Source organism: Acinonyx jubatus, chromosome B4 (genome assembly GCF_027475565.1).
Source record: "Acinonyx jubatus isolate Ajub_Pintada_27869175 chromosome B4, VMU_Ajub_asm_v1.0, whole genome shotgun sequence".
NCBI classification, from domain to species: Eukaryota; Metazoa; Chordata; class Mammalia; order Carnivora; family Felidae; genus Acinonyx; species Acinonyx jubatus.
Genome location: NC_069387.1, coordinates 124,465,543 through 124,493,246, shown reverse-complemented (window position 1 = coordinate 124,493,246; position 27,704 = coordinate 124,465,543). Strand labels below are relative to the sequence as shown.

The 27,704-nt window shown below is 47.7% G+C and overlaps 1 protein-coding gene and 1 non-coding gene across 3 annotated transcripts in view; one reads left to right on the top strand and one right to left on the bottom strand.

Annotated features, from left to right (window-relative positions):
* Positions 1-27,704, bottom strand: part of ABTB3 (ankyrin repeat and BTB domain containing 3) — a 314,326-nt gene that overhangs the window by 273,343 nt on the left and 13,279 nt on the right. The gene's annotated exons all lie outside the window — the stretch shown is intronic.
* On the top strand, positions 16,073-16,178 carry LOC113602955 (U6 spliceosomal RNA). The gene has a single exon (XR_003424468.2). It is a non-coding gene; the product is annotated as a U6 spliceosomal RNA (small nuclear RNA).

Genomic DNA, 27,704 nt, shown 5'->3' with positions numbered 1-27,704 from the left:
TGTGTGCAGTCTGTTATAATCGCTGCTGGTTGCAATTTAGGACACTTGGTTAAGTGATTCTTTCCAAAGCAATTAATGAATTTCATGGGAACAGGGCTGGTCGGAAGGTCTGCGGAATGCTGCGAGGGGCATGCCATTTCACCCCAGGGGCCCCGACAAGCTGGCCAGTCTGGCTCTTAGCTGACTCTTCCCTTAAGTTTAGGGCTTGTCAAACCTTTCAAAAGTGGGAGGATGCCAATGATGAGAGAAACATTACTAACGACTGAGAGAGAGTGGTCTCTGGAGTCAGCTCCTTCGTGTTCGTCCAGCTACGAGATCTGGGACACGGTTGCTTAATCCTCTAAGCCTCATTTACAAGACAGGAATGGCCAAAATATCCATTTCATTGTTAGAAAGATCAAAGGAATAAATGCATGCAAAAAAAGCCTAGCATAGTGCACCATACAAATTAGCTGTCATTTTAATAATAATTATTAGAGAACACTTATTGCCCTGTCCTGTTGTTTCCTGCCATGCAGGGGGACATCCATTTGTATAACACTCCTCGCTTTTGTCACCCTCTTACTCACTCCTTCCCTGGGGAGTCAGAGTGATTCATCTGGTGAGTTTGTGGGGAGAGCTGGGCAAGCACAGCTCAGCCCATCAGCTCACCTTCTCCGTGGAAGCGGGCTGCCTGTAGGAAGCAAGCATTCTGCTGAACTCCTGCATTGCCATAGCTTTCCGGGGGGAGGGCTGCCGTTTTCCAGCACGGCCCACGAGTAGGTACTTACGGCTGATTGGTTTCAGGGTCCAGTATTAGGAAGGACATTGTTTCTGCATATCGAAGCCATGTTCTCCAAACTAGTCTTTATTAGGTATAAAAGCGATATTTTCATCTCCATCTGCCTGGCATATCCTATCTACATCAGCTGTATTAGAACTGGGGTAGAGAAAGGAGGTGTTATTTATTGGACTGCCACCAACCTCAGTGATTGTTGTAGCAATCTAACTGGCAGGCGTTCAAGGCCTTTTATGAGCTGGCTGGTCCAACCCCTGCAATCCCACGTTTAGCAATTTATCCTTAGGATATAACCAATCACATATGAAAAGTTGTATTACACGGTAATTCACTCCAGAGCTGTTTATAGAATCAAAAGAATGGGATACAACCTAAGTATTCAATATTAGGGAACTGACCATAAGATAGAACACAGTACAATAATTGAAAACGATGTTGCCAAAGAACATTCATGACATATACAGATGTTCATAATCTGAAAAGTGAAAAAGGCAAGCACAGAACAATATGTACTATTTTGTAAGGAAAATATTAAGCACCTACAAACATTTGGAAAAAATATACAAGTTGTTAACATTTCAGGTGGTGGGATGGTGGGTCACTTAAATTTTTCATGTATTGATTATGTAAAAATGCTCCAATTTCTCCCTGATGGACATGTATTTCTTCTAAAGGGTATTTTTCATTTCTCAACAAGCCAGGTGCATGGTGGCTGATGGCGAGAACTCCTCGGAAGGGTTCGACCTCTGCCTCTTGCTTCTTTGGAAACAGAGCCATTAGGTCAATATGACTGTATTCCTACAGCCACGTGTCTTCCCTGACTTCGCAGTTGAGGGTCTGGTCGTTCTGTCCTGAAAGAAGTTAGGTCAGGGTTCTGCAGGGCCCAGGAGCCCCCGCAGGACTGGTGTGCTGGCAGGCGAGGGGAGGTGATGACCCAAGCAAGGAGCCTGGAACAGCCTGGAAACAACTAATGGGAAGTGGGCACGTGGGGCTTGGGGGGCTTCCCTGCCAAAGGTTAAAGTCCCAACTGCTTGACATAGCATTTGAGGGCTTTCTGATCTGGCTCTCATACTTATCCCACTGGCTCCGCTCCTGACCAGCAAAACTCTTGTGACTCTTCAAACGGTCCACGCCCTGGTCCCTCAAAACCCCTGATGAGGTGTCTCCTGTCCCCACCCTCCTCCAACCAGCTCTCATCTCTTTGTGATGCTCTCCTATACCACCAGCATCCCATACACCTACTTGCACTGCCAATGTCCCCTACGCCTACTTACCCCACCACCATCCCCTACGCCTACACCACCAACATGCCCTACGTTCACCGATGCCACCCACACCCCTACGTCCACCTACACCCCCGACATCTGCCTCCACCATCAACACCTTCTACAACTATCTACACCACCACCAGCTACACCACTAACACCCTCTATGTCTGCCTACACCATCACCATCACCTACATCTATCTAGTACCAATGTTCCCTAGGTACTACAAAGCTCTGAGCCTGTGGGCACAATCTGAAAAGGAGCAGGTGCTTAGAAGTCCAGAGGACCCACAGGGACTCTACATGTATCTACTTAGGAGTCATTTCCCCCTTTGTAGGCTTTGGTCTTCTCTGACAAATTTGAGGCCAGGATTGGGTGTCCTCAGGGTCTCTCTACTCTGACAATGATCCCAACCTCCCGGGCATCAGTCCATGCACCCCTGCCTCTCGCCTTTTGTCCCCTCCAGTTTAAGCGTAGGCACAGCATCTGACCTTTTCTATTAGTGTGAATATCAACTTCCAGAGACTAAGATGATGGCATTTCTTGAGGTCAGGAGGTCAAGTCAATGATGACTGCCCCTTCTGTCTTATCTCACCCACCAGAGGGAACATCAGACTCAGAGGGATGGTTAGGAATAGCCTAGATGTTTGATAACAGTGTAATCTTACATCAGAATCCCCGCAGGAGGGCTTGTTTGAACAAAGGTTTGGATCCCACCTCCAGGGTTTCTGATTCAACAGATCTGGGGTGGTTCTGAGACTAAATTTTGAGAACCATTATTTGAGACCTTCCAAGGTCTGGCCCCTATCCCCATTACTCGTCCGAACTCATCTACACTTTCCACTTGCTCAACCAGCTCCAGCCAGACTCCTTGCTATTCTTCAAACATACCAGGCACATACCTGCCTCAGGGCCTTTGCACGTACTATCTCCACTATCTAGAAGACTCTTCCCCTGTTATCTGCATAGCTCTTCCCTAACCTCTTTGAAAATCTTTACTAAATTGTCACTCTCTCAGTGAGGCTTTTTCCCTGCTTTATTTTTCTCTGTAGGACTTATCCTCACATAGCATACTATACATTTACATCACTGGTTTTGTCTCTGTCTCTCTGACTAGACTGTAGGCTCCATGAGGGCAGGGATTTTTCTTGGTTTTATTTACTGCTGCATCCCAGAAGAGCATCTGGCATACTGTAGGTAATCTAATATTTGTGGAAGAAAGAGAGAGAATGACAAAAGCATAGAGGGAAGGGAGGGAGAGATGGGGGGGGGAGGAAGCAGAGAGAATGGGGAAGGCAGAGGAAGCAAAGAAGGAAGGGATTTTACCGACAAGTAAATTCTTTCAGTAGTTGTAGATCAACAACACGGGTGCCAACTTTGTTATTTTGCCAAGTAAGTTTTAAAAGCTCAGAAACTTTGGCGTGCCTGCATGGCTCGGTCAGTTAAGCTTCTGGCTCTTGGTTTCTGCTCAGGTCGTGATCTCACCGTTCATGGGTTCAAGCCCCACGTCAGGCTCTGCACTGGTGGTGTGGAGCCTGCTTGGGATTCTCACTCCCTCCCTCTCTCTCTGTATCTCCCCTGCTCACTCGCTCTCTCTCTAAATAAACTTTTTTTTTTTTTTTTTAATCTCAGAAACTTCAATTACCATCTCCTACCCCATCAGGGCCCTGCAGGGTGGACCATAAGCTGCTGAGCCCAGGGCAGCCTGGGTGAATGGCGGCCTGGAGTTGGATGACACGCAGCCTGTAAGGCACCAGACGGTGCTCTGAACACCGTTTTGGGAAACAAAGGACACTTTAGCCCCACTGCCTTTCAAGTAACAGAGCAGAGGCTTTAGATTTCCCTTCAGATACCAACTCGAATACCTGGGACATTGAAGGATGCTGAGGCCATCTCCAGGACACCTGCCACGGAGTAGCTGTTAGGGACAGAAGCACAGGTGTGCCAGACATTTGCTGTCCTTGCAAAAGACGCTCCATAACTACTGGCTGAATTCATGAACGACATTTGCCTGCCTGTAATATGCTGGCTGTCTAAGGGTACAAATACAGTGACATTTCAAGACACTGACAAATGCACATGCAACTTCCCAAAGCTGTAACTCAGGAAGATTCCCCTGGATCCCCTGAACTCCTTGAGGGCAGGAACTTATTATCTGTGTATTCTCAAGAATAAATTCAAATTCCACCTGGGCTGGGCTTCAGTAAATATTTGCCCCCCCCTTTTTCTTTAATGTATTTATCATTTCTGAGAGAAACAGAGAGAGAGAGAGAGAGACAGACAGGATGCAGGGGAGGCGCAGAGAGAGAGAGGAAGAGAGAGAATCCCAAGAAGGCTCTGCACTGTCAGTGTGGAGCCCGATATGGGGTTTGAACTCACAAACTGTGAGATCATGACCTAAGCCAAAACCACAAGTTGGACAACTTAACTGAATGAGCCAGCCACACATCCCTGTTTTTCCTTTTAAGCTCAGAAATCAAGTTCTGGCTTCAGTGCCTATGTCTAGAGGGTCTGATTCTAAAGTATGAGAGAATTCATGAGAGCCTGGATGGCTCCGTCAGTTAAGCATCTGACTTTGGCTCAGGTCATGATCTCGCAGTTCATGGGTTCGAGCCCCACGTCAGGCTCTGTGCTGACAGTTCGGAGCCTGGAGCCTGGAGCCTGGAGCCTGCCTCGGATTCTGTGTCTCCCTCTCTCTTTGCCCCTCCCCTTCCTCTGTCTCTCTCTCTCTCAAAAATAAATAAACATTAAAAAATAAAATAAAAAGTAGGAGAGCATTCAGGGCCACTGAGCCAAGTGCTTGGCACATAGTAGGTCCTCAATAAATGCTGACTGATTGGTTCACTACAAGATCTCCCGACTTATCCAAATATGGAACACAGCTCTGTGGTGTGGACCGCTCCCGAGACTGCTGCTTTGTGCCCTCCTCAGAGGAGATGGTGTGGAATCTGTCTGGAGTGTCGTCGGACTTGGCGAGCACAGGTGGAGGAGGGGGGAAAGCAGCAGGTGGCACACAGGATGGGAAGGAAGACCTTTGACTTGAGAAACAACCAGCTACTGGCTGACTCCCCCACATTCAGGGATCAAAGCAGGAAGGACAGTGGTTGAGATGAGAGGACCCACAGTCCCACAGGCCACAAGCGAGGGGGGCTGGACGGATGTGTTGCCAGCTTCCCAACACTTCCACGACGGCTCAGGCCATCATTGCTTCTACGCACCCCCCACCTCCCTGGTGCCAGGACCCAGCTCCCTGCCAGCCTTCCTTTCTCAAGGCTCAGGGAAAGAGGCTTCCTTCCAGTCTTCTCAGGAAGGAAGGGGGACAAGCCTCTCATTCTTCACTGTGCCCCTCTTCCTCCCTTCCTTCTGTTGCTGAGTCATTAATGATGTGGCAAGTCCCTGTGATGGGTCTGTTACAGTGCCTGGTGCTGAGGATGCCACGAGAAAGAAAACACAGGCCCAGCCTACTTGTAACTCCCCGTCGAGGGAGAAAAGACCTGTAAACAGCTCATTGCACACCACGCCGTTCGCTTCTGCCAATGCGGCCCACCTATCGCTGGTAGACATGAGCTGGTTTTATGTGATATGCAGATAAACACTTTTGTTCTGGGTTATGTGTTTATTTTCGTATATATTTTAAAAAATACAACTAGCACATCAAACCCTCTGTGTCACATGCATTTGGGCAGTAGATGTGTATTTGATAAATAAAACCTGTTCGTGAGACGTTGATTACAATAAAAATGTGAGATAAAGCACAGGGGGTAGAAGGAACTCATGGAGGTGCCATGCAAATGACTGAGGTTTCAGACACACTGGTAGCGAATGAAACACTGGGGGTTCAAATCCCGGTCCTGCTGCTTACCAGCATGGTGACTCTGAATGAGTTATTTACTCACCCGGGGCCTTGATTTCTTCCTGCATAAAGTGATTATGTCTACCTCATGGATGCTGATGTAGATTAACCTTGTAGGTGCAGATTCCTTGTCATTTTATTATCATGCCATCCTATTCTCCCTGTGCCTGTAATAGACGGTTGGGAAACTGCTGCACTTTTGGTTTGGTGGGGAGGGAAGTGGCAAGTGCTCAAACCCCTGAGTGGAGAGCCAGCTATGAAAACAGATAAGGGAATGAGAAGATGGCTTCATTTATGAGCCCAAGGAGCTGGGGAGGTGGGGGGGGGGGTCTGATGAGACAGAAGGCAGCCAGACAGGGGAAGCCCAGGCTTCCAAGCAGCAGCTGTTCCCAGGGCCCCAGCCCCACCGATCTCACTGGGCTGCAGCCCACCCGTGAAGGCACTGCACCTTGCCCTGAGCGGCACGTCAGAGCCACAGCACAGAAATTCTAACAGGCTGGGTCTCTTGTAACACGGATGGCCCAGCAGGAGGGCCTCGGAAAAGACCTCCAAACTCCAAACACCCCTGGCAAGGGCAGAGACTTAAGTCTTTGATTCAGGTGGGCAAGGGGGTCCCTCCAACTTTGCTGTGCATAAGAGAAGGGGCTCCTAGGGTGAAACATCCATGCAATGGAATGGAGCTCAGCAATAAACACAGCAACACGGATGAATCTCAAGTGATTATGTGAGGTGCGCGAAGCAGAAGCAAAAGGCAGCCCCATGTCCCATGTATGGTTACAGCTCTCACGTTCCAGAGAAGGCAAAACCAGAGGGCCAGAGACTAAGCCAGGGATTGCCTGGGGTTAAAGGTAAGGATGTGGAGACGGTACGTGGAGACATCACTTCATAACCATAAGCCTGGCTGTCATCAAAAAATACAGATAATAAAATATGTTGGCGAGGATGTGGAAAGGGGTCCTCAGACACTCACTGTGGATTTGAAAAATGGTGCTGCCACTGTAGAAAACAATCTGGCGGTTCCTCGAAAGGCACCCCGTGACCCAGTAATTCCATAGGAAAACACGTCCCCCACAAAAACGTGTATGCCAGTGTTCATAGCTGCATTATTTACAATAGCTAAAAAGCAGAAACAACCCAAATGTCTATCAACTGGCAGATGGATAACCAAATACAGCACATCCACACAACAGAAGATTGTTCATAGGGCGCCTTAACTCAGTCAGTTAAGTTCCGACTTTGATTTCGGCTCAGATCATGATCTCACTTCCTGCTGGGGGATCAAGCCCCGGGTCAGGCTCCGCACTGGGAGTGCAGCCTGCTTAAGATTCTCACCCTCCCCTCTCCCTCGCCCCCTCTCCCCGCCAACCCCTCTCTGTTTCTCAAAACAAAACAATGGAACATTATTCATTCATAAGAAGGAATGAAGTACATATAAATGCTACGACACAGAGGAACCTTGACTTGCTGGTCAGTGAACGAGGCCAGTCAACAAAAGCCCAGACTGTATAGGATTCCACCTGTACCAAATGCCCAGAATAGGCAAATCCTAGAGACGGAAAGTACATGACTGGTTGTCAAGGGCTGGGGCAGGGGAGGAGGACACAGGAAGAGGGAACAGACTGTGTGTAGGGCTTCCTTCAGGGGGGATGAAGGCGTCCCGAAACAGACTGTGGTGATGGTCATACAACTGTGAATATGTGCGCTAAAAACCATTGAATTGTATACCTTACACAGGTAAATTGTGTGGTATGTGAATTATATCTCAAAAAAGCTGTTATGGGGCACCTGGGTGGCTCAGTCAGTTGAGTGTCCGACTTCAGCTCAGGTCACGATGTCACAGTTTATGGGTTCGAGCCCCGCATCGGTCTCTGTGCTGACAGCTCAGAGCCTGGAGCCTACTTCAGATTCTGTGTCTCCCTCTCTCTGTTCCTCCCCTGCTCGTGCTCTCTCTCTCTTCTTCAAAAATAAATAAAAACATTAAAAAAAAAAAAAGCTGTTACAAAAACCAAGAGATAATAAATTACCCCAAGTTAAAAACAATGTATGGGGATGTCTTAAGTACAAAGGGATAAAACGAGGGAACTTGCAGGGGAGGTTAGAAGAGTCTCTTGTCTGCGGTATTGGTTACCTGACCATGCATTTGTCAAAACTCACCAGACCATGCGTCAAAGATGCAAATAAACTGGCCCATCCCAATCAATATGAAAAACGGTTACCCTCTAGTAGACACTGTGCTAAGCCCTGTACGTGCCTTGAATTATTTAATCCTTAAGACAAACTACTAAGTATTTCTCTCTGCATTTTACTTTCCCCAGTTTACTCTGGGCAAACGGAGGCTCAGAGAGGTTATGTGACTTGCCTGGGATCACAGTTAGGAAGTGTTTTCCGAGTTCTGTCTGACTCCAGATCCCACGTCAGTAACCACTGTGCTCTGCCTCCCTACACACTGATCATCTGGAACATTCCCTGGGCACCTCTCTCAGGCAGTCTTCAGTGGTCACCTGTCTGCTCATTACTGCCCCACTGGTGAGTTGCCTGAGGGCTGAGACTGTGCCTTAGGGTGCTCTATGGCTCAGAGCCAGTCACTTCAACAGGCACTCCACAAATGTTTGGGGATCAGGGTATATAATGAAAGAGAGGCAGGGAGAAAGCCATTTGGAAACGCAGACGAGCAGCCTAAGATGAGCTGAATTCCTGGGTCTCCTGACTCTTGGCCTCCAGCCTGGCCAGGATCAAATATCTGAGCTAGAGCTGAAGAGAGGGAGACCACACCTCAACTCCGGGCTCTCAATAGCCTGGGGGCAAAACGACTTATCCTCCAGGCTGCATTCCTCCAAGATTCAGTGTTTCTGCTCCTGAAATAATTTCCTCATCTCACTAACTCACAGGAGGCAATGAGAACCAGGTGGTTCATACAGGCCACAGACTTCCTCCATGTCTCTCAAACCCATTCCCTTCTCTCCATTTCAGCTGTCTCCCCAGGCTATCATCATCTCATTTCTGCCTACAGCCTCTGCCAGTCTCCTCCCCAGGCCTGATCCTTCACCCAAAAAGTCCCACAATCAGAGAAAAGGCTTGAAAACAGGAATCTGATCACATCATTCTCCTGATACCGAGGATAGCGTCGGCCCTTAAGGCTCCTTGATGAAAATGAGAAAAAGGCGTCCTCCTCCAGGCAGGCATAGGCCCTGTCCTGGGGCCCATGCCTTAGTGAGTTGAGGCACCCCCTTAGTTGGCACCCTTGTACAGGACACAACCTGGGTAACTGTACAGGGCAATTCTGACCTTCACTATCTGCCCACTGCTCTGAGGACAAACACTAACCTCCTGCCAGGGGCCTCTAAGGTCCTGCTCAACATGACCCTGGTCTATTTCTGCAGGCCTTTCCTCCTCCGGGCTACGCCCCACCCCTCGCTGTGCCCTCCCCCTGCCGCCCCCCCCCCCACCTCCCACTGCACTCCACCCTCTGTCCAGACAGTCGGCACTGTTCTGGATTCCCTAAGTGTTCCATGTGTGACCTCTCTTTGCGCAAACTGCTCCCTCTAAGACTATGCAACGCCTGCACCTCTTTCAGCTCTCACCTTAGATGTCCCTCCCTTCACCAGAGCTTCACCTGACCCCACCATGCCAAACACATGCCTTCCTCCTGATACCCTTCTTCGCCCTGTACCATAATAGCCTGTTTACTCAGCTGTCTGTCCCCTGGACCCCAAGTTCTGCAAGGGCAGGAGCCAGCTGCTTCTTCACCAGTGTATCTGGAGCACGTATCTGGCATGAGGGAGATATTTATTGAATGAATGAATGAATCAATCAATCAATCAACTAATGAAGAGGTGAATGAGTAGGACACAGAATTTCAGATCGGGAAAGGGCCCCTGCTCACTCAGCTGGACCATCATTTTACTGAGGAGGAGGCGGATGCCCATGACTTTCCTCAGCTCACACGCATGCGGTCATTAGAGGCCAAGCCAACCCTCCACCCGCTACAGCAGGCAGATAAAAAAAAAACCCGCAGCAAAAGGGATGCTCTTTTAGGAGAAAGTCTGATGGCAAAATGCGGTGGAACACGGCGGTTAAGCCCAGGGATCTGCATTGCAATCAGAAGGCCCAGGGCTACTTACTAGCTGTGTGGTCGTGGGCGGGTGATTCAAACACTTTGGGTCTCCAATCTGTAAAATGGGAACTGGGGGAACATACTGCATGACGTGTGGGTAACGATGAAAGAGACTCAGCATGAAAAGTACTTAGCACAGGGCCTGGCACTTGCTACTCAATTAAAATGAGCTGTGAATCCTGTAACTGAATAATGCTTCATATCTCCGTGATGCACCCTCCTTCCCCTCCCTGCCCCCATTGGGCCCCAGGCCCAGGCTTTCCCCTTTGCCAATCTCTTCAGCACAAATCCTACCTCTGGCTCCCTCCCATCCCTCGCTATTGTGCAAGGCACAACTCAGATCTCACTAAAAGCAAACTGAGGACTTTCAGGGCTTTCAAACAACCCCCCTCAATCTAAAATATCCCCTTCCATGTCTGGGAAAGAAGAGGGAGGCTTTAATAATGCGGATCAGACCATGTTCAATACCAGGTCATTCATTTGCAAGGGAAGACCAGAACGTCTGGCAGATAGCACCTTTTTAAAAATATTCCCAACCTGTTCCCCCAGTATCTTGATGCTTGCAGCTTTGGGTAGGTTTTATTTTGGAACCAAAGGCTCCAATTGTGTTTCTCCTTTTAGATCTCTGGGTGGCACGTTGCAAATTTACCTCTAGATCTCCAGGGAAGCAGAATAATGAATTATTAGCATTTTATCTGAGGGACGCACATCCCATAAAGTCGGGGAACAATGTGATTTTTCCCCCAAATTAATTTCATTTTATTCGAAAATGGCCTATAGAAAAGGAGTAGAAGAAATAGATTGTCTGTTTCCTGATCAACAAAGATCACCCTTTGCTTTGAGAGGAAAGAAAACAGTTCATTTTCCTGGATTACTGGATGGAAAGCAAACAGGAACTCTACCTCACCTAATGCGCATGCATTTTGTGTTCTCATGGCTTTAATCCCACGGTCACTGGGGATGGTCAACAAGCATGCCAGCAAGAGTGAGTCTGGATGTTTTTCTTAAGAGCCTGAAGGGCGCTGTCTGTGTTTCCACAGCACTCTGTCTATACCTCTGACATGGTACGTCTCACATTGCCCTGCACTGCAATTCTGTTCTTCATGCTTGTCCCACCACTAGGATATGCTTCTCAAAGTCAGGCATCTCCCCCTGCATCTTTATCCCCAGGTAGGATTGCCAACTACAATACCAAATGCACCGTTAAAACTGAATGTTAGATACGCGTGCAATATTCAGGACATAACTTACAGTAAAAAATATTCCTGGGGCACCTGGGTGGCTCAGTCGGTTAAGTGTCTGACTCTTGATTTCCGCTCAGGTGATGACCTCACAGTTCAGGAGACAGAGCCTTGCCTTGGGCTCTGTGCTGACAGCACAGAGCCTGCTTGGGATTCTCTCTCTCCCTCTCTCTCTCTGCCCCTCCCACATACCTGCTCGCTCGCTCTCTCTCTCTCTCTCTCTCAAATAAACTTTAAATAATCCTTATTTATCTGACATTCAAATTTCTTTGGCACCATTTTTTTAAAAATTAAATTTAATTTAAATTTTAGTTATCACACTGTGCAATGTTGGTTTCAGGAGTAGAATTGAGTGATTCATCACATACATACAACACCCAGGGCTCATTACAACAAATGCCCTCCTTAGTACCCATCACCCATCTAGCCCATCTCCCATCCACCCCCCTCCGTCAACCCTCAGTTTGTTCTCTATCATTAGAGTCTCTTATGGTCTGTTTCCCTCTCTTCTCTTCCCCCCCATATCTTCCTCTATGTTCAACTGTTTTGTTTCTTAAATTCCATATATGAGTAAAATCATAGGACATTTGCCTTTCTCTGACTTATTTTGCTTAGCATAATACACTCTAGTTCCATCCATGTTGTGGCAAATGGCAAGATTTCATTCTTTTTGATGGCTGGGTAATATTCCATTATATATATACACACGTTTTATATATATATATACACACACACACACACACACACACACACACACACACACATATACACACATACATACACACACACACACATATACACACATACATACACACACACACATCTTCTCTATCCATTCATCAGTTGATGGACAGTTAGGTTCTCTCCATAGTTTGGCTACTGTTCACAATGCTGCTATAAACATTGGGGTGCATGTACCCTTTCTAATCTGTATTTTTGTATCCTTTGGGTAAATACTTAATAGTGCAATTGCTGGGTCATAGGGTATCTCTAATTTTAGTTTTTCGAGGAACCTCCATACTGTTCTCCACAGTGGCTGCACCAGTTTGCATTCCCACCAGCAATGCAAGAAGGTTCCCCTTTCCCACATCCTCTCATTGGCACCCTTTTTATTTGCCAACTATGGCAATCTTAACCCCAGGGTTTCTTCTTAATTCATCCTCACAACTCTGAAAAATCATACCCATGTTTCCATTTTATAGTTGAAGAAACAAAGGCTCAGAGAAGCTAAATAACCTGCTGAGATTACACAGCTAGCGGTGGTAGATCTGACTGTGAAATTCTACCTTTCCATCTACGTGCTCCATCCATGTTGGGGAATGAATGAAAGAAGGCATGCATGCATGCAGACGGTGAGCGGCCAGGGAACCCGCTATGCACCTTACTCTGAGTCATCACTCCTCCCTGGAATCCCAGCCACACTTCCTTATTAGCGAGATTGCTGCCCCACATTCTTCTTCTTGGGAAAGGGCCAGCTTCCTGGGAACAACACTGATGCGGTAGATGAGACCAGGTTCTCCCTAAGTGAAAACAAATCTCCTGGTGCCAGGAACAGCGGGGGTGAGGCGGGGGTAGGGGACTGGACAGAGCAGGCTGCTCACCATCCTGAGAAACCATGGCGCTGGAGCCCAAGGCCTGGACACTGACCACCCGCACCTGCAGCCGCCCTCCTCTGAGCTCAGAGCAGACAGAGAGCACAGGGCAGGAGTCCTACCTCCACTCCAGCCCTGTGACCTCAGAAAGCTCACAGGGCAGCAAGGCAGGCTCACAGAGAGAGCCACACTGCAAGGTAGAGGGCAAATACCAAAGCGGTTCACACCCCGGCTGCTCCCTCCGCCTGGTACTCTCGGCCCAAACCCCTCACTTCTGCTTGAGGGTCCCCACCCCAGAGGCCTCCCAGCTGCCCCCTCTAAAAGAGCACCCCCTGCAGTCTCTACCTGGAATCACCATCCATTTGTTTACTGCAGGTTTCCATCACAGACCTGAAGTTCATGAACAGTCTCTCTTGTTTAGCGCTTTTGTTTCCTTCACTACTACAGCCATAGCGCCTAAAACACTCTGGCATACATTAGGTGCTCAGAACATACCTGCTGAGTGAAAGACTGAATGGAGGTCTCTGTTTAAGAGAAAAATAATAAATATATATGGGCATGGATACACACACACACACGTACACACACAACATAAAAACCCAACTAAAATTAAATACAAGTAATGAAGTGCAGGGGCGGGGGGTATTTCTAGGTAAGCCCTTCAAGGACCCCACCACACGTCTTCACACATATACTATTCCCTCTCTCTGAAATGCACAAACCATTCATCTTTCACAGCCCAACTCAGTTGCCTCTTTCCCGCAGAGGATGTCTCTGACCATTTCCCCCTGCTTCCCACCCCGCTAGAGAGCCCATTACCCCTCCCTCACTTTTGACTCGCTGGTGCTGTTACGGTTGGGGTTATGTTCCCGCATTATAATTTGTTAAATTGCACGTTTTGCTGCCCTTGTGGCGGATTGCATTTTACCAAAGATGGTTGCAGTCATCTGTCCCATGGCACATGCTCCTCTGCAACGTGACCTTGCCACTCCCCCACCTGGATGTGGGGCTCCTCCCCATCCCTCGGAAGTGGGCTGTGTGCTGTGCCTTTTGGCCAACTGTGAAAGTGACTCCGCACCAGTTTGGGATGTAGCCGTTAACTGAACCGGAAGCTTCTACCTTCCACCTCTTGGAAGCCAGCCACCATGGCAGAAGGGCAATTACCCTAAGACCTCCATGCTGCGTTTAGTCCAAGCCATGTGGAGAGGCCCCAGAAGACAAGATGCTGTGTGGAGATGGGTGGAAAAGCATCAAGGCACCAAACCATGTGTGTAAGGAAGCCATCTTGGGAGTGACTCCTCTAGCCCACCTCTTGGCAACCCCAGGGATGTGCAAGCCAGACGTGTGTATTGGAGATGAACTGCCCAACCGAGCCCTTTCCAGATCCCTATGCACAAAGCTGAGAGCAAAATCAATGGGTTGCTTTAAGCCACTAAGTGTTGGGGTAGTTTGGCTTGAGCACTACTAGTTAATTGAAACACCCTTGAAGACAGGAACACTATTTTATTTAGTTTTACAGCCCCTAATCTAGAACAGCGCGAGGCTCACAGCTCAATAAAATTCTGCAGGGTTGAACTGGCTCAGATTGAATTTAATTTCCCCCAATTTAGAAGGACTACTTTAGTAAATAAAGCCAAAATGTCCTGAGTCATCAGCTGAAGGTACTACCTGGCCTATGTGAAAAGCGGAAGGGTAGAGTTTACATGAAAATTTATAGAATATTACATGCTACTCTAAACAAAAGACTTTTACAGGGATGAAATAAAACTACGATTATCCCCAGTAAGTTTTAGGAATATTGCCGGTTATGACAGTCACTGTAAAAACATCGCATAAAAATACTCCAGTTTTGTGTCTGGTGCCAGGGAGCCCTGATGTATTTTTCTTCATTCCCTGCAGGACCAGAATGGGGGTGTGATCCTGTGGCCTTGGCTATTTACTCTCAGGCACCCGGGGATAGAGTCTGGTAACCAGCATCTTCGTCTTTAGTAAAAATTGCATTTACTTTGTATTGTCTGAAATTTAGGAGCAGTCTCAGTTTGAAGGACTTTCTGTTCTGTGATATTTCCTGTAACTGAGATCTGGCTATAGGATACCTTCATAGGACCGTCACAAAGGCCATTCTCGGGTCTGGGATGCCTCTTCATGTACCTCCTAGCTTTCCTCAGTGGGAGTGCTTCTCCAAAATCCTGTCTTGCTCCCACCTAACTCTAGACCTTCCATCTCTCCCAAAATCATAAACTCAGACCCAAAAGGGATCTCAGAGTTACCGATGTCATGCCCCGGTCAAATCCCTGCTCCAGAGCAAAGGCCTTTGTCTTCCACTGTGCAGGGCAGTTGAGTGGGAATAGGTACAAACCACCTCAAAAGCCCCAGGTGTGAGTCATGATTCCACTATTTATAGACAATGAGACCTTAGACGAGTCACATGACCTCACTGGGTCTAATCAGGCCAAGGACAGTCATGGGACTCCCATGAGGACTGCATGAGATATGTGTGTGCTGTGAATGAAAGAACTAGATGAATGGGTGAACAAAGGAATGAATGAACACTGCTGATGAGGACTCAGACCAGTATTAACCATCCATCAGCTTCGGCCTGAAATAATGGCTTTCTTGCTGCAGCCCCAGGAGCCCCATAAAAACTCCCCTCTCGGTCATTCTAGATCCCACCTTCATTCTCTGGAGTTTCTGGATGTTGCAACTGCATGGTTTCCAGCTTTCTGGGACCACCCTGCTTCTGGAAGAAGCCTCATTCTGGCATGGGCAAACCTTCACCTTAGTGACTGGGTCAGGGATGGGTTCCACCAACATCTGGTCAGAATCAAAGCGCATAGGACGTGTTTATGAGGAAAGGAAAGTGCTTTCTCGTCTCCTGATTTAACAGGAGGAAGTCAAGTCTGGGGTAGCGACAGCCAACTGGTTGGCACATGAGAAGCTGAGCTGAAGATAAACCCACGCAGGGAGGAAGCTACAGCTGAAAAGGGCAAGGGGCAGCTGAGGTCTGAGGTCATGATGGGAGTCCTCAATCAAGCAGCTCGTGCAGCCAATCCTGTTCCTGGACTCCTCATTTACACTGGCCAATACTTCCCTTCTCTTTATGTTTACATGAAGTCTGGGTTGGATGTTTTATCACTTGAAACTAATACCAAGCCCTTTCTCTCCACAGAAAAAATCATTTCTCACAGAAGTCTACCTTCATGGAGAGTTCTAAAATCAGAGAAACGGGGCTCGTTTAGGCAGCACACATACTAAAATTAGAAGGATACAGAGAAGATTAGCATGGCCCCTGTGCAGGGGTGACACACAATTCGTGAAGCTTCCATACTTTTTTAAGTAAAATAAATAAAATCAGAGAATGGAGCATCTTCTTGGTGTTGGGCCTTAAAGACGTATTTTTCAGGTCCACTTATTTATAAAGGGTCCCTCTGTTCCCCTTCACACTTGACTTTAGCCATCTTTTCAACCCTGAGACAGTCCATGGTGATTCACCGACAAGATACTTCACACTCATCCCCAAACACTAAATATCCTGCAAACAGAGGCAAGTAAAAAGGGACTCCCCTTCCAGAGAGAACCTCCTGAGGGCCAGTAAAAGCAAGAGAGGTATCCGGCTGAAGCTTCTCGCGAGCCAGGATAAATGACCAGGCTGGAAGACCACTGTCTTCCATTGGAAATAAACAAGGTCTGACCATAAAATCACGAGTGCTTTCTAGAGCAACTGCAATTTCTTTTAGAGATCTTTTATGTACTAGAGTGACTTTAAAAGCAAATCAGTCATTTTTGAAAATCAGAATTTACTTTTATCAATATAATCAGGTTGTTCAATTAAAACATACAGAAATATTAAATCTGTATTGAAGCTCAAAATTGTGTGGAATCAAGATTATGTTCATTATCAAGTACAGGGACAATGACTTTAACACAGAAGGCATGGCCTGTCTCCATGTTCGCTTTAGCAAATCTTTAAAGTGACCCAGAACACCAGGACCATTCCTCAGTGCTAAAGGATGAGCTGGCCACGACAAGAGTGTCAGCCATCACCCCTTTATGAGGCCAATTACATCCAGTGGTTTTGGAGGCTCAGGGTGAATCATTCAAGAAATACTTGTCTGAGGATGAGATCTCAGAGAAACCCAACCTCTGAAGTCCTGGGATTCACTGGCAAAAAGTTGCAAGCATGAACTGGAAATATCTGTTGCCTTTTTTGACAGGCACTTCTTCAGCCTGAAGAACAACAGGTGCCATTCACCAGCTACAACGGGCACTGCTGGCTGCCAACCCAATCGATATCCCTTCCTGTCCTCTTCCATAGTAAGAGCACTCTGATTGGGGAGTCATGGTGGGAAAAATATGTCCAGCTAAAGAACTGAATTTCTCAGTCTCCCTTGGAGAAATGGTGGCTGCAGAGGGGCCAAGTGTTGGTTAAAGAGATATAAGCAGAATTAATAGATGGGGCCAACAGTGAGGCTCCTTAAAAGAAGGGCTTTTCTCCACCCTTCCTCATTCTTTATCATGCTTAAAATGCAGAAATGATGACTGGAGCTGTAGCAGCCATCTTGGGGCCATGAGGTACCTTGAGAATGCAAACCATGTGCTAAAGATGACAGGGCAGAAAGACAAAGGAACCTAAGATGCCGTAGAATCACCTACCTGACCTTGAACTGCCAACCTGCCTTGGGCTCTTATAAGAGAGGAAAAACAACTCCTTGCCTTGTTTAAAGCCAGTTAGTTTGGTCTCTGATACTAGCTACCAAACACAATCTGACGTCAGATTGGCCAATTAAAATCAAGCTTATTGGTCAAAAAAGGCACCTTCAATTCTGGCCACCTTTAGCAATCGGAATGCTCTAACTGGATACTACATGGGTTTGTGCTCTAATTCTGGAAGCTTTGATCAAGTAATATCTTCACTGAGCACAGGGCAGGGAAAGGGGCAAAAGAATTGAAAGGTCCAGACTCTGCCCTCGAAGAGCTTATGGGTAATGGGAGATGCAGGTCAAAGCCACAGCAAAAGATTTCCAACAAAAGGACCCATGTGATCCACATATGAAGCATTTCAGACAGCAAAGGCAAGGGCTGAGGGATTTCAAAGAAGGGAAAATCAGCTTGTTCTGGGACAGCCCCAGGAAGGATGTAGGGCTTGACTTGCAGCCATGCAGCTGAGAGGAGGGGAAGAAAGGAGCCATTCCAGGTGGACAGATTGCTCGAGCAGAAGCTTGGAATTAGGAATGAAAGTGTTTGGGGGAGGATGGGAGTAGCCTGGGAAGCTATAGAGGTTCCACTGAGGCAGGTATTAGGATGTACCAGGATGAGAAGCTTGCACTTGACTCTGTAGCCAATAGGGAAATAGTACTCAGAGCGCGGCTGGGGTGCCAGGAGGGATGGACCGAACAGGAAGAGCAAGACTAAGGTGAGGCTCTAGTAAGGAGGCTGACTGTGGTCTGTACGGTCCTGAGACACTCTGGTCGGAGATGGGGGTCAGTGGCTCTGGCCCATGTGGCAGGTAGAATGATGGTGGCAATGGTACGACCACAATCCTTGTAGCTGAGAGTCACTCTGAATGGTGAGAGAGACAGAGCAACTGACCACGTGTCGTCCCTCCTCCCCTCTCCTGCAAGCAGGCCTCTCGGATGGAAGCTTCAGCACTTAGACTCCTCCCATCCCCCAAAGGAAAACAGAACATGAATCTGGCATCCACAGGCAAAGAAGGATGATAGCTTCAGCCGATGGATAGTTCGGGATTCCAGACATAGGATCATGATGACTGGAAATGGAAGGGAACTCACCTGTCATCAAGAAACCCCAGAATTCTAGAATAGCGTGGGCTCCTGGAAGGTTCCTCGGGGATAATCTCACCCATTGGTGTTCAAACTGGGTTCCATATGGGAGTAGGGTCCACTATTCACAAAGGGGATAGTGATCAAACAAAAACAGATCTGCTTTTTGTGTTTCCCTGTATTTAGGTTCCCAGAAAGGCTGCATTCCAAACCTGAGGGTTGCTACCAAGTCTGAAATTCACCAACAACCCAACTGCCTTCCTCATCTTACAGATGAGGGTAATGCTGTTCCCATTCACTGAGGGATCCTCAGCTCCCAGCACAAGACCGGCCACGAGGTAAGTGCTTTAGAAACACCTTCCAAACAGAGCTATGAATGAAAGTGGTTACAGGTGGCTTTCAGTGGCAGGGCCCCAGTGACTCAATCCCCATCACACCTTTGGCTCAGCGTGGCCCAGTTATGCAGGGGCCGAGCTCGGGCGTGTGCTAACAGCATCCTCGGCTCCTCTGCTCACAGAGTTCCCAGCTACCCGTGGCTTGGGAGTCTGCCTCCCTGCCCCCGCTGTGGCCGGCTGTCTCCAGCCTCCACTGCAGCTCATATCATCCTGCACCTGAGTAATCGCACGAGCATCCCAGGGGCATCAAGTGTGTCAAATTCATGGTTGTCTTTCCAGGCCCCAGCACTGCCCTTCTTCTCCTCACCAAATTCCTGATTAAAAAAAAAAAGAAAGAAAGAAAGAAAACAACCCTGGGCAAGTCTTTGAAAACACACTTGAGAACGTGCAGACCGTTATAGTGACTGAGCTAGGGAAGGGCTCCATCCTGGGAAGTCTCTGGTGAGCCTCCCAGGAGTGTTTTTTCTGTCTGGTGCTCATTGTTCTTCTAAAATGGGAAGGTTGGCCGCTTAATCAGCCCCCCCAAGGGCTGTGTCAGTGCCTGCGGAGCTGTAGGAAAAGGAACCGGTGAATTGTACAAGGAAGGAAACACACCGCAGGGCCACACCTCTAAGCCCAAACACCCATGGACGAAATTGCCTGTCCTGTCCAGATTTGTAGACAACGCAAGGCACCATCAGCAGCGAGCAGGGAGAAGCCGGAGAGGGATCACTCTTTGGTTTTGTGCTAGATTCTAACTATCTCAACAACTGCATCACAGTATGAATGTGAGTGTGTATGTGAGACTGGGTGCGAGTGAGTGTGCATACGTGTGAGATGCGCAGTGCAATTCTCAGAGTGGCCTGAGGCTGATCTCAACTCGGTTTCTTAATGTCACCAGCACGGGATCATTTTTTCCCACTAGGCAACTCAGTTCCTGGGCCTCTTCTTGGGCCTACAAAAATACCCAAAGCCTTAAAAGTGAAAATTGTCAGCTCCAAAACATGAAAAGAAAACCGCAAAGCCATAATGAATAGCTGTGTAATTAAGCGGCTAAAACCTGTAACATGAAGTCAACATCATGAACTGCTGACGTCAACATTCATTACAATTTCATTACATTCAGGGAGGCGGGGGGGGGGGGGGGGGACGGGAAGGGCTGGTTAGATTTTTCTCATTTTGCAAGAATTCCTGAGGATACATGATGACAGCAGAGAAATCAGAGCCCACCAAAAAATGAGATGTACGTGTGGCAAAACAATTCCAAAAGCAAAATCATTACAATTTTTTTTCCAGCCATAATATAAATTTGATGGGGTATGTCTGGGCGTGATGTAGGACGGTGCCTCCAAAGGCAGGGAGGCTGGAATAAGGAAGATGTTAAAACTACCTACGTGACAGTCTGCCAATTTTAGCTATCAAAACTCAACTAAGATCAGAAGCCTTGGCAAATGCCCGATTTCTGACAAGTCTGCTGGACTAATGTAGGCCCGCATACACACACACACACATGCACACACACATGTGCGTGCACACACACACACACAATGGCTGCCTGTTTTCCTGGTACTACTGAAGTTAATAAACACTTGCCCTCACTTCTTCCAAATGGAAACAAACTGAAGCTTTCCTTGATATATGATGTACTATCAATAACCTCCTACTTCTCCTTTCACAGAAAACTCATTTTACTTTAAGGAAAACATGATGAATGATTAAGATCCATAACAGAGACCCTGTGCACAGAATATGTAAGGATTTCTAGTTGTGACAAGCCTTTGCAATGGAAAACTTTTGGCAAACTGAAAACAAAGGCAAGAAACCTGTCCGGGAGCGTGTCTCCCACTGGGCACGCCCCCTCTTTTCAAGTGCCCAGTGCAACACGGAGCAACTTCTTGTATACAAGAACAGGATGGATTATACAGCTGAGCTAAGGCACACCAGCCTTCGTGAGCTCTGAACTTGTGCTTTCTTTCAGAAAGAGTTTGCTCAGGCTGGGCCATAGATTCCTCTAGAAAGTCCACAGTGGAGAGGATTCTTTCTGGGCCTGTGGGAAGCTGGCTAAGGGGCTGTGTCCTGCAGAGCACAGCAGGAACCCTCCTCCTTTCTGCGTGGATATCCCATGGACTTTGTGACCTTCAAGCAGCAGCATCTGAAGCCCATGAGAAGCCTCCTGCAATGGCTGAAGATGTAAAGGTAGGGGCCAAGGTCAGATTCAAGGCTCCATTGAACCTTGACCTGACAGGCTGCAGGGGAGGGGCACAGTAACCCCATACCTCCAAAGGTTAGGAGGGCCAAAAGCTGGGGTAACCTCCACATCCTGGTTAGTCTTCAGATGGGACCCCTGTGTACTCTTCTTCCCTGCCTTGGGATATTCAATCCAGTTTCTCAAAACTCTTGAGCACCCACAGGGGCGCCTGGGTGGCTCAGTCGGTTAAACATCTGACTTCAGCTCAGGTCATGATCTCATGGTCCGTGAGTCGGGCTCTATGCTGACAGCTCAGAGCCTGGAGCCTGCTTCAGATTCTGTGTCTCCCCCTCTCTTTGACCCTCCCCCGTTCATGCTCTGTCTCTCTCTGTCTCAAAAATAAATAAACATTAAAAAAAAAATTAAAAAAAAAAACTCTTGAGCACCCACAATGCACAAAGGGCCGACTTGGGATGCACAGAAAGAGCACCGGACTAGGATTCAAACAGCTGCCCCATGCTGCCACTTACTTAGCGACCTTGAGCAAGACAGGTCACCTCTGGCACCCTCAGAATGAGGCCACTAATGCCTACCACCCATGCTAATATGCAGGGCTGTTAGGAATACTGATAGAAATAATTGATGGAATTTTGTAAACTGTGGAGGCCTAAAGAATTAATAATAACAAGCACTGTGGGGTTCACAATTACAGTTAGTGCAACCGGAAAAACAGCAAACGTTTCCTCCTCTCTTCCAGGGGCCCCTTGCTTCAAAGCTACTCAATTGGCAGATGAGTTTGCTCCCTGAGGAAGGGGGAAGACGATACAGACCTGAGTTAGTCAACAGGAGCATCAGGTTAAACTGGCTCAGCTTAAGCATTTGAATCAGTAAGTGTCACACTGTTCCAGGGAAAAAAGTGGTCCTGGTCTTTGTAATCCCAAAACTGGACTATATACTGGTAGCGACGTGTGCTTTTCCTCCTATACCAGTGCCTAGTGTTAAGTAGATGCTGAACTACTTCTCAAATGAAGGACAAAGAGAGATGGAGAGAGACCAACAAAACCGCAAACACTGAGTCATGGTGGGGGGTACTGGGGGTGGGAATAGATACACGGTTGCTTTCTCTTTACAATTCCACATTGCCAATCTGATTAAATTGATTATTCGTCTAATCGCTGATTTTTTTTTTCCGCTGTGGAACTGACCAGCTGTCTTATCATGGTCTGGACACAGTCTTAGTGTTATTAGAACATTTAAGGAGTTCTCACCGGTCACACTGCACCCTTGTTGCCGACGGCCAGCATGGGTCACAGGACAGCCTGCCAATGGCCCAGCAGGTGGCCAGGGCGGGACTCCCAGCTCCTGCACCCTGACAGCACGGCCCTCAGTGGGTCTCTTCAGCCTCTCTGACTCAGTTCCCCAGGCTGTGCGGGGCAAACTAAAGATACCGACCTCATCGGTGGGGCTGGAGGGACTGAGCTGAGAGAATGTCTGGAGAGTGCTCTACACAAATTCGGACTCAAGGAGGACCTCAATCAACAGGACAAAGGGTTGAATCACAGTTGAGGAAAGGAAACAAAGCCTTGTTTCTTTTTCCCTGGGGCAGCATGGCAGCATGGACGCCAAGCTGGGATTCAGGGAGCTAAGGCCCAGGTCCAGCTGTGAAGTGAGGACCTTCCACTTTCTCTGACCCGCTCATCTGCCAACAGTGGTGGGGCCCCACGCACATCTCTTAATCCCCCTGGCTCTCAGATGTCTGGTTTGCAAACTCCATCAGACACCCATCTGAAGGCAGCAGGGCTATACCATATAGGAGCCTTGTGTGGCTTCTTCCAGTTCGAAGATCCAAGAGTCTATATGCAGATACAGCTTTCAGCTTTGAATGAGAGCAAGGTGCCGTCTCACAGGAGGAAAGTGGGTATAAAGGAATAATGAGGAACCATTCTTTTTCTCTTCTTCAAAGAGAGAGGCAAGCTTTGAAAAGGAGAGTTTTTCAGGGCTGGGAATTTAGAAATACAGGGGAAGACTCCCAGCCCGTTGGCCAGTGGTTAGCTCCAGGCTCTTGGTTTGCCTGTTAGTGAAGTTTCATTGATCCATGGCTCATTTCACAGACTACAAAATATTTACTCAGTGCCCACTATGTGTGGACACCGTTCTAAGTCTCGGGGTGATGGTGGGGAGTGAAATATACAAATGCCCTGCTCACATGGAGTTTGTGTTCCATGGCCTCATTCATTCATTGAACAAATCTGTGTAAGTGCCAACTATGTGCCCACTAGAGACCCAGAGATGAACAGGAAATCGCCTGGCCTATAAAGATGGACAGGTAAGTGGACTGTTCACAGTATAACCTGATGGGTGGTACAGTAGAGGTTTCAGGGGACTAGGGACTGAGAATTTCAGCAATAATAGCTGTCATGTGTCAAGCGCTCACTGCCCCACACTAAGTGCTCATAAGTATCATGGCATTTCGTCCCAGCCCCAAAACATTCCTATGTGCTGGGGGCGGGGGAAACTAAGGCCGGGAGAGAAGAACTCACCCAAGGCCACCAGCCAATAAGGGATGATGCCACGTTGTGAACCCAGGCTGTCTGATCTCAGACATTTGGCTACATAGCAAGATACACCATACAGACTCCTCCCCAGAACATCAGCCAGATTAGACATTTTAATGAGCAAACAACTTAAGCCATAACATCCCAAAGCCCCCATCTTCTACACTGGGGTTTAGGAATTCAGGACTGATCCTTTGGTTGATGTAAAACTGATTTACTCCCGGAACTTATTAGGAAAAAAATATACATATTTAATATAGAGGCAAGCCAGCTTTAAACCTCAGACCTCTGAGAGCCATAGGTGAATGTAGCAGCACTGACAAATGAAAGCAAGCACTTTGACCTGGAAGGTCGGGACGTGTCTGGCTGGACAGGGTTATTTTTGGTTCAGAGATGACTTTGATGAGTTCTACCTTTGCTCCCTTGTATCAAAAATGGCACCCAGGAGGTGAGGATGCAACAGTGAAGGGGGGATAAAAAGAAGAGCTTTGCATCAGGAGAAAAGCAGAATTGCAAACAATAAGGATGAGGGGGAGAGAGGAGACATCTTAGACTTGGAAGCATCTAATTGGACCCTGCATCCTACCAGTTCTGTTTGTTGCCAATAATGGTTCTTCTTCTTTCTTCCATCCCCTTGGGATCCTGGAGCTCTACAAGGTTCCAAGCACAGCACCTACCTAACTCTCCCTTCCCTACTCCACTTGGCTCAGTGCTTCTCCCAGCCCCAGGGGGACACACCCTCCTGGTCTCCACAGCCAAAGCCAAACAAAGCACAGAAACAGGCACATGGTGGCATCCCTGCTCCCTGAGTAGCTGAGCCTCCTAGGATGTCAGAGCAGGAAGGACTTGCTAATCTTCCAGACCAGTGCTTTGCAGACTCTATTTGGCAACAAACAGAATCCCTTTCTCAAATGCATCTTATGCATAAGTCAAATATACTAGAACAGATGCAAGGGTAGCAGCTCTGGTAAAGTGAGTGTGCAGGGTGGGACAGGAAGCCTCCCCACTTGAATGCCCTTTATAGAACTTTCAGACCATGAGAGTCCAGTCTGAAGTCAGTGATTTGGTCTAATCCCCTCAGTTTATAGATGACACACTGAGACCATTTTGCCTCCATCCCTTTGAGAAAACATACCAAACATCTTCCTGGTTCATTACGGTTAGTGTGGTCCCCATCAGTCACCTTGATCCTGCTTGTTTTCTTCGGGCCCAAAGTGGTCCCTGGGGTGGCAGGCGAAAATACCCCCACAGCTCAGGACATGATGGTGGTGACTACCTCGCAGGCCACAAGGCACAGATGAGCCCTTCCTCCTCCTAGACTTTCTTCCATTGACTATGAGGACATTTCTGTTCTTTTTACTGGCTCCTGCTCCTCAGCGTCCTTTGCTGGCTCCTCCTTGGCCTGGCCCACGGAAAGGCCCAGCCCTTGGCCCACCTATCTCTTCTACACTCATTCCCTAGGGGACTTTGTCATGTCTCATGGCTTTAGAAACCATCTATATGCTTCTGACTCCTAAGTTTATACCTGCAAACCAGTCTTTCCTGAATGCAGCCATGATTATCCAACCACCTAGCTGACATTTCTACCTAAGGATCTCAAAGCCTCCTTAAGCTTCGCATGTTCCAAACTGGACTCCCAATCTCTCTGCCATCTGCAAACCTGTTCATTCCCCAGTCTTCCCCAGCTCAGTTTATGCAATTCCATCCTTCCAGTTGTTCAGACCAAAAACCCTGCAGTCATCCTTGACTCCTCTCCTTTCCTGACTGCACCCTCCACCCCCGCCCCCACCCCCGCCAATGTGTCAACAACGTCTTTGTGACTCTTCCTTTTCTTTTTTTTTTTTAATTTTTTTTTTAACATTTATTCACTTTTGAGAGACAGAGAGAGACAGAGCACAAGCGGGGGAGGGGCAGAGAGAGAGGGAGACGCAGGATGAGAAGCAGGCTCCAGGCTCTGAGCTGTCAGCACAGAGCCCGATACGGGGCTTGAACTCACGAGCTGTGAGATCATGACCTGAGCCGAAGTCGGACACTCAACCGACTGAGCCACCCAGGCGCCCCATGACTCTTCCTTTTCATTATGACCCCGATCCAACCACTTCTTAGCCACCTCCACTACTAACACCCTGGTCTAGTGCACCACCATCTCCTGCCTGGGTGGGTTATTTTAAGAACCTCTATCCGGTGGTCTTCATTTCACTCTTCCTCTTCTACATTCTGTTTTCAACCAGCAACCAAAGTGATCCTTTTAAATCATAAGTCAGACCTACAAATCCTTACTGAGAATCCTGTAATGGCTTCCTGTTCACTAAAAGTCAAAGCCAAAGCCTACAACAGCCTATGAGTACCTGCCCAACCTGGCTTTCTATAAATTTCTGCTTTCACTTCTTATTCCTCTTGGCTCACCTACACTTCTCTGCCACAAGGGCTTCTTTGCTACTCTTGCCTCAGGGCCTTTATACTGGCTGTTCCCCTGCCAACAGCACTCCTTCCTCAGGTACTCACACAGTTTTTGTTGTTTTGTTTTGTTTTTTTTAGTATTTGCATTACCATTTTTTAATTTTTAAAATTTTTTTGTTGTTTATTTTTAACAAAGAGAGAGAGTGCACACAAGCTGGGGAGGGGCAGAAAAAGAGGGAGACAGAGGATCTGAAGCTGGCTCTGTGCTGAGAGGAAAGCCAGATGTGGGGCTCAAACTTACAAACCATGAGATCATGACCTGATGAAGTCAGATGCTTAACCAACTAGGCCACCCAGGCGCCCCGATACTCACACAAAGTTCTCACCTCCTTCACCTGTCTGCACCAATGTCACCTTCTCAGTGGGACCACCCTAACCACACTATTTATAATTACAACTCACCATCCCAGCCCTCCCAATCCCCCCTCACTCTGATTTACCTTTTCTATGGCAGTTATCGCTTTCTAACATCCTATATTTGCTTACTTACGATTATTGTTTAAGGTCTCCCCCAACTAGAATTCATGGTCTATGAAGATCTTTGTCTGTGAACTGATATATGCTAAGCGCTCAGAACCATGCCTCCTACCCAACAGGCCCTCAACAAATATCTGTCAAATGAATGAATGAATGGACAAATGATTATTTTGTAGTTTATAGATCACTATCACAACTGATGATCCTTTGAGCCTTGAAACTCTTGGGATTTTTTAGACAAGAAAACAAGTCCAGGGGCTCCTGGGTGGCTCAGTAGGTTAAACGTCCATCTGACCCTTGGTTTCAAGCCCAGGTCATGATCTCATTGTTCTTGGGTTCGAGCCCTGTGTTGGGCTCCACACTGACAATAAATACAGAGCCTGCTTGGGATTCTCTCTCTCTCTCCTTCTCTCTCTCTCTGCCCCACCCCAGCTTGCTCTCTCTCAAAATAAATAATTTAAAAAAAAAAAGCCCGGGGGTACCTGGGTGGCTCAGTCGGTTGAGCCTCCAACTCAGCTCAGGTCATGCATGATCTCACAGTCTGTGAGTTCGAGCCCCGCATCAGGCTCTGTGCTAACAGCTCAGAGCCTGGAGCCTGCTTTGGATTCTTTGTTTCCCTCTCTCTCTGACCCTCCCCTGTTCATGCTGTATCTCCCTCTGTCTCAAAAATAAATAAACATTAAAAAAAAATTAAAAGGAAAAAAGTCCAGAGAGGTTAAATCACTTGCCTGAGACCACACAGCTTGTTCTACAGTGGGCTTCATCCCCTCTTCTGTTTTTAAACCCTTAAGAGGATGGTATTTGACCACACTGGTGCTGATCTCTCCAAAGCCCAGACCCCATCCAGCGCTCTCCGCCCTCCCCAAATTCGCACCCAGGCTTGCTGAAGACCACATCTACAGGTACAGTGCACAGGGTGCTAATTTTTCCCCAGAGGAGCATTTATATACTTTTACTCAAATGAATGCATATCTTGTCTCTAGGGACCATGTGACACAGATAGAAGCTTCCAGGCCAACTTCTGA